This window comes from Acomys minous (assembly GCF_964271855.1).
Source record: "Acomys minous genome assembly, chromosome: 3".
NCBI classification, from domain to species: domain Eukaryota; kingdom Metazoa; phylum Chordata; class Mammalia; order Rodentia; family Muridae; genus Acomys; species Acomys minous.
In genome coordinates, this window is record NC_140485.1 from 27,387,996 (window position 1) to 27,395,030 (window position 7,035).

The window sequence follows — 7,035 nt, forward strand, 5'->3', positions numbered from 1 at the left end:
GGAGGCAGGCAGATCTCTGTGAGTTCCAGGCCAGCCTGGTCCACAAAGCTGAGAGACAATCTATCTATAAGAGTGATGACAGTGTTGACTTGAGGGCTTGTATTACCTTTCTGATTGCTATGGTCCGAAAGAAGTAACTTAGGGGAGGATGGGTTTATTTCAGTTTGCAGCTTGAGGAGATACATTCGGTCATAGTGAGGAAGGCATGGTGGGTGGTAGGGAGCAGCCAGTCACACAGCACTCACATCCAGGAATCAAAGGGTAACGAACACGTAGGCTCAGCTTATGGTTTCCTTTTTGGGTGTCCAGGAACCTTGCCATGGAATAGTGACACCCACATTGAGGGTGAGTCTTCCCAACTCAGTTAACCTAATCCAAGCCACCTGCCCCGCCCCCAACATAACATGCCCAGAAACTTGTATCTTCAGTGACTCTACATCCTGTCAAGTTAACAACCAAATTAACCATCACAGCAGCGTTCAAACAGACTTAGTGCAGCCAGCTAGATGGCTCAGTGGGTAAACATACCAGTTGCAAAATCTAACAAAGCCTGAGTCTGATCCCAGGGACGCACAGGGTGAAAGGAGAAGCTGACTCCCAGAAGTTGTTCTCTGGGCTCCACATATGCACCATGCCTCAAGGGCCCCACTACCACAGAAATGAATGAAAGTGTAAATTTTATTTTATTTTTTAGTTAACAAGGAAAAAAAAAGTAGAGGACTAGGTCACTTGCATTTAATGAGGATCAACCATCAAGGCTATGAGGTAATTTTGAGTCTCAGTTGCTTTGGTCTCCTGACACTGCTGTCCCAACATGCAATTTGTTTGCTGGTATAGGAGACGGGTTGTTAAGGGAATGGCTAGCTCTTAAGTTCATGGGTCAGGCGCAACCCACTGGACAGAATGAATCAGCTGAGCTCATCTGACTGCAAAGGATCTGGAAAATGTGAGGAATTACTTGGTTAACCAGTAAGCGATAAATAGGGAAGCAACAGGGAGAGAAGTAATTGCAGCTTACGGAGGTTGACATTTGGCCTTGTCAGGCAGAGGTCACCTGGTGGGAAGTTTTGTCCGGTGATGTTTTAGAGTTCTCAACTCCTTTGGTCGCCTACCCACCCCAGCCCCCCAATCCCAGTATTCAGTCCTCCCCCAGGCGCAATCATCTCATTTAGCATTTGAACCCCTATAATTTTAGTGTGCTTGTTCTATTTTTTAATTTTGATTACTTGGAGGTTGAGGTTTATCTTATTGTTGGTGGATCTTGCTAAACAATAAGTGATAATCATCACACCCAGCCTGATACACTTACTTCAACCCTTAGCTCAGTCTGCATCCCTAACCGAACAATTGTCTACCAACTACCTACTGCAATATCATATGGACTGCCAAGCAGTGTCCCATCCTGAGTTAAGTGATGATCTTTAACAGTTTCCTCCAAGGTTTGCAATATTGCATCCTGCAGGAAGCTCTGTAAACAGGAAGGTAAACAACTCAGCATAGCTTCAGGAAGTCCCCGAGACTGACTAGACTTGCTAGGTCCCTCTTTCCCAGTGTAAGCAATAAATGATGAGAGTACCTTTCAGATTCAGAAGCTGAGCTGTAAAGAAGACCCTCAGACCAGACCAGCTGCCTGGAAGATGTTTAGACCAACTGAGGCACCTGGAAAGGACATTCTCCAACCTTTTGATCTGTCTGCGGGCTGTGTAGTATGCTCTAGATTCCCGCTTTGTGAGATGTCACCCATGTTGGGGGCGGTTGGTCATTTAAGTAACCCCTCATACATATTCCTGAAAGTAATCCCAATAAAAATGTATTGGTTCACCAAGTTGAACTTTGGTGTTGTCTATACTCTGGTCTGTTGTAGGTCACTTGTCTGGGATGCATAGATGTGTGTGTGTCCCAGGAAAGGTTTTGTCACACAGCAGGTGAGGCCTCATTCCAATCTCTGACTGTGAAACATTTTCTATACAGCAAGCTCATTGTATCCATGAGTTTCATATCTGTATATTCAATCAACTCTGAGTTGGAAAAAAAAGCTTTACAATTATTTATGTGTGGGTATATTAATGTGTGTCTATACATTTGTATCTGGATGCGTTCAGAGGCCAGAAGAAGGCTGCATCAGATTCTCCTGAGCTGGAGTAACAGGTAGTTGTAAGATGCCAGGCATAGGTGCTGGGAAGCCAACTTGGGGCCTCCTGAAGGGCAGTGTGTGATCTTGACTACTGATCTAACTTTCCAGCCCCAACCAAAAATTTTAATTATATCTGTACTGAACATATACACACACGTTTCTGGTAATTATTCCACAACAAGTAATGTAAGAACTATTTGCACAGCATTGACTTTGTTTGAGTATTATAATATAGATATGATTTAAAGCATACAGTATGATGTGTATAAAATATAAATACTACTGCATTTTATATTAGTATCTTTAACATAGGTATTGAAATTTTGGAATACCATGAGGTGAATATTTGCTCTAATGGTTTTTGTTTTGTTTTGTTTTGGTCTTTGGTTTTTCAAGACAGGGTTTCTCTGTGTAGCCTTGCCTGTTCTGGACTCACTTTGTAGACCAGGCTGGCCTTAAACTCACAGCGATCCACCTACCTCTGCCTCCCAAGTGCTGGGATTAAAGGTGTGCACTACCACTGCCCAGCTAATGGTCTTTTTTTTTTTAAAAATTAATTTATTATATATATAGTATTCTGCCTGCATGTATGCCTGCATGACAGGAGAGGGCACCAGATTGCATTATAGATGGTTGTGAGCCACCACGTGATTGCTGGGAGTTGAACTCAGGACCTCTGGAAGCACAGCTGGTGCTCTTCACCTCTGAGCCATCTCTCCAGCCCCCGGTCTTTATTTTTTTATTTTTAACTTTTATTTAATGTACATTGGTAATCTGCCTGCATGTATGTCTGTATGAGGATGACAGGTCCCATGGAAATGGGATGACAGCCAGTTGTGAGCTGCCATGTAAGTGCCGGGAATTGAACCTAGGTCCCTTGGAAGAACAGCCATGCTCTTAACCACTGAGCCATCTCTCCAGCCCCAACTTTAGTGGTCTTTCAGTCATGATGCTGCCTCAGGCCCTGGATTACAGACATTCCCAGCTATGCCTGCCAGGGTGCTCATCCATGAGTGGTTGTAGACACAGGTTAGAAGCTTCCCAGGACACATAGCCAGTAAATATGCAACCAGGCTTTGAACTGAAACCATGTTATGTTTTGCTATCCTGTACACAGAAAAGAGGAGAATTTATTATGATTGGTTGTAGAATCAGAGGGAGAAACTCATGAGCATTACAGATTGGGCTGAAACCAGTAGCTACCTTGGGCAACCTACACTGTCTTCAGACTGGATGCAGGGACCTTGGTGGGCAGAGGGAAAAATACTGGCAAATGATACTTTAGATGGTTTAACTTCCCAACTTTTAACTGGCTTTGGAAACTCCCAATGCTATATACTCAGCTCCTTGATGGCATGACTTAGCTCATTTCACTTCCTTGGGCCTCAGTTTCCCTGTCTATAAAATGTTTTATACAAATTGTTTTTAAATAGCATCTTAATTATATGTGATAATGGGTTTCATTATGACATTTTCATACATGTACATAATGTATCTCAGTAATACTCTCTTTTACTCTCACTGATAGACACACACAAAAAAACTTGTTTTATTTTGCTCTGTGTGTGTGTGTATGTGTGTGTGTGTTCGTGTGGAGGTAGAGGACAATTTGTAGGAGTTAGTTCCCTCCTACCATCGTGTACTGGGGATGGAACTCAGGCTATTAGTCTTGGCAGCAGATACTTTACCATCTTCCATCCCATGGGCTTGGGGAAGGAATGGAAAGGATTGTAAGGAAAGAACCAGGGAAAGGTTTGGGGAAAGCCTCACTATAAATTGCTACTTAGGACTAGAGTCAAGTAAAGACCCATGGGGACATATAAAAGAAAATGGAGCTACTTCTCTGGTAAAACACCAAAGGGCAGATTACACTGGGCAGCAGAAGGGCCTAATGGCCCCAGAGATTCACTCATGGGACACCACAGTGGCATCTGCTGAGATTCAGGCAGTCGCCTGGAAACAGTGCTGAGGTGAGGGCTGGCTGGCTCTTAAGCTCTCGAGCTCACAGAGGCAAGGCAGAAGACAGGGAGTAATTCTCTTACTAAGGTGAACTGGTCAGTTATGTGAAAACTGACTCTTCAGGTTCACATAGAAGAGTGGAGAAGGTTTGTTAACCGCCCTCCTCCCCCCCCCCCCCACTGAGGAGTTTGAAATGATTGACTTTTCCCTGCAGGAATTTCTCAAAGGGGAGGCTTTAAAGACCATGCTGGTGCAGAGCTAACTCACACTGGCCAGCAGACCTGGGTCAAGACGGCCGTGGCCCTTGGGCTCTACGGCAGTTATGTAAGCCTGGGGTGGGGGCATTTATGTTTCAGAGAAATAGTCTCTGCATCCAAAGGCCTTCTCCTTGACCAAGCTCTCCATTTCCTCTGAAAAGGCCACCAAGGGAGCAAGATCAGCAAGCCGCAGCCTGTCTTATCAAGGCGATAAGATGCTACTGTTCTGTGTTGGTGTCCTAATTTGGTTTTCTATTGCTGATAAAACACCAAACTCAGCTTGAGGAGAAAAAGGTTTATTTCATCTTGCAGCTTGCAGTCCTTACTGAGGGGGAGTCAGGGCAGAAACCCCAGTGCAGAAAACTGGAGGAAGGGACTGAAACAACCAAGGAGGAAACGCCGCTTGCTAACTGGTTCTCCGTGGCTTGCTGAGATGGCTTATAAGAAACTACCCAGAACCACCTGCCCAGGAATAGCACTACCCACACTGGGCTGGGGCTGGGCCCTCCCACATCAATCAGGAGTCAGGAAGATGGCCCACAGGCATTATGCCCACTGGACAATGTGGCCAAAGCAGTTCCTAAATTGAGATTCCTCCTTTCCAGGTATGTCTGGGTTTGTGTCAAGTTGACAAAAACCAAGCACAGCTCACCCTTGCTGAGGCTTAGGCAGCTACCCAGAAGTGTAGCTAGGACAACCTCATCCATGCCCCCAGAGACAATGCTATCTCAGTTCTCCTGCCAAGAAGCTGCCGCTGCCAAGTACTAGCTACTGTGATGCTTTGACCAGGATCTGCTCTACCACCCTAGGATACTTCAAGTCCACTCCGATGCTACTTCCAGGATCTAGAGCCACTTGATCCTCAACTTCTGGGGAAAAAAATGGTGTTTACAAAGTTTCCATATCAGAAACTTAGCAGTCATCTTATAAACACCTACACCAAAGCTTCTGGGCCAAGAACTCAGGCTCCCACTGTGTTTATACTATAGGGCGTGCTTATATTTTTAAATATGGTTTCACTATGTAACCTTCACTGGCCTGGAACTTGTTATGTAGACCAGGCTGGACTCAGACTCACAGAGATCATCCTGTCTCTGCCTCCTGAATGCTAGGATTAAAGGCCTGTGCTACCATACTCAGCTCAACACACTTGTTTGTGTGTGTTTTGTTTGTTTGCTTGCTTGTTTGATAACAGGGTTTCTCTGAGTAGCCCTGGCTATTCTTGCACTCACTCTATAGGCCCAGCTGGCCTGGAACTCAGAGAGATCCACCTGCCTCTACACCCTGAGTGCTGGAATTAAAGGCTTGTGCCACCACTACCTGGTTTGATTTTTGTTTCGTTTTTTTTTAAAGGGTAGGGCTACATGTAATGGTGTGCCTCTTTAATCAATCCTAGCACTCAGGAGGCAAAGGCAGGCATATCTGTGTGAGTTCTAGGCCAGCCTGATCTACATAGAGAGTTTCAGGGCAGCCAAAGGCTACATGAGGAGACTGTGTCTAAAAAATAATAACACTGATGATGATGATGGTGATGATGATGATGATGATGATGATGATGATTTGATTGCATGTATATCTGCGCACCATGTGCATGCTTGGTGCCCTCAGAGGCCAGAAGAGGAGGTCAGATACCCTGAACTGCAATCAGAGTTGATTGTGAGCAGCCACATGAGTACTGGGAATCAAACTCAGGTCCTCTGGAAGAGTAGTCAGTGCATTTAACTGCTGAGCCATCCCTCAAGCCCTGCAACATCGGGTTTTTATGCAAGACAAAGTGACTAGATCCTGGCCAGACCAGCTTAGATTGAGTGAAATCTTTCTAATCCATGAACAGGACTCCACGAGCAGGGAGTTTAAATCTGGGAGTGAAGTAGAAACTGCCATGTTTGAATGGCCTAATCAGCAAGCCAGAGCTCTCTGGGTCTCTTTCCTGACCTAGGAAGTGAAAGGTTTACCTGTGTGGTTTGTGGAGTCCTGCCTGTTTCCTCATGTTGCGGGATTCTGAGGATTTATTTTCTTGTATTTGTGTGTTGTCTCTGTGCAGGTATGGGCACAGGAGCGCAGAGGCCACAGAGGCCAGAGACATTAGATTGATTCCCCTGGAGCTGGAGTGACAGGCACTTGCGACCCACCCGACATAAGTGCTGGGAATCAAACTCAGGTCTTCTGTGAAAGCAGCACAGACTCTTAGTTGATGAGCTATCAGTTCAGCACCAATACTGTGGGTTTCTAGATAATGCCTTTAAGGTAATAACCCTTCTCCCTAAACGTTCCACCCTTGAAACGGATCTTAGTATCTTTTCTCTGCTCACAGCTGTATGCCCAGTTCCTTTCTCAAATTCCGCAAATCTTCTTTGCCTCTCAAGCTCCTTTTATACCCTCCTTGCTCCCAAATGTAACCTCCAGATTACATTTCTAGGCTGCCTACTTCTCTCTGGCTCCCAACTCATGCTATCTCCTTGGGTAATACGCCGAGGGCCCCCGTGATCCCCTGTCATTGGTCCCTCTCTCAGGGGTACACCCTTCTCCCAAAGCCAAAGGATCAGGTATTCAGTGGCTCCGGTGACAAGCCTGCTGTCAGGTTACAGATACTGTTTCCTGAGAGACCACACTACAGTGTCAGACGAGCCCCAGACTGTCTTCAATGCCCTGTCTTCACCTGGCTGCTAGTCCTTCAAGGTGACA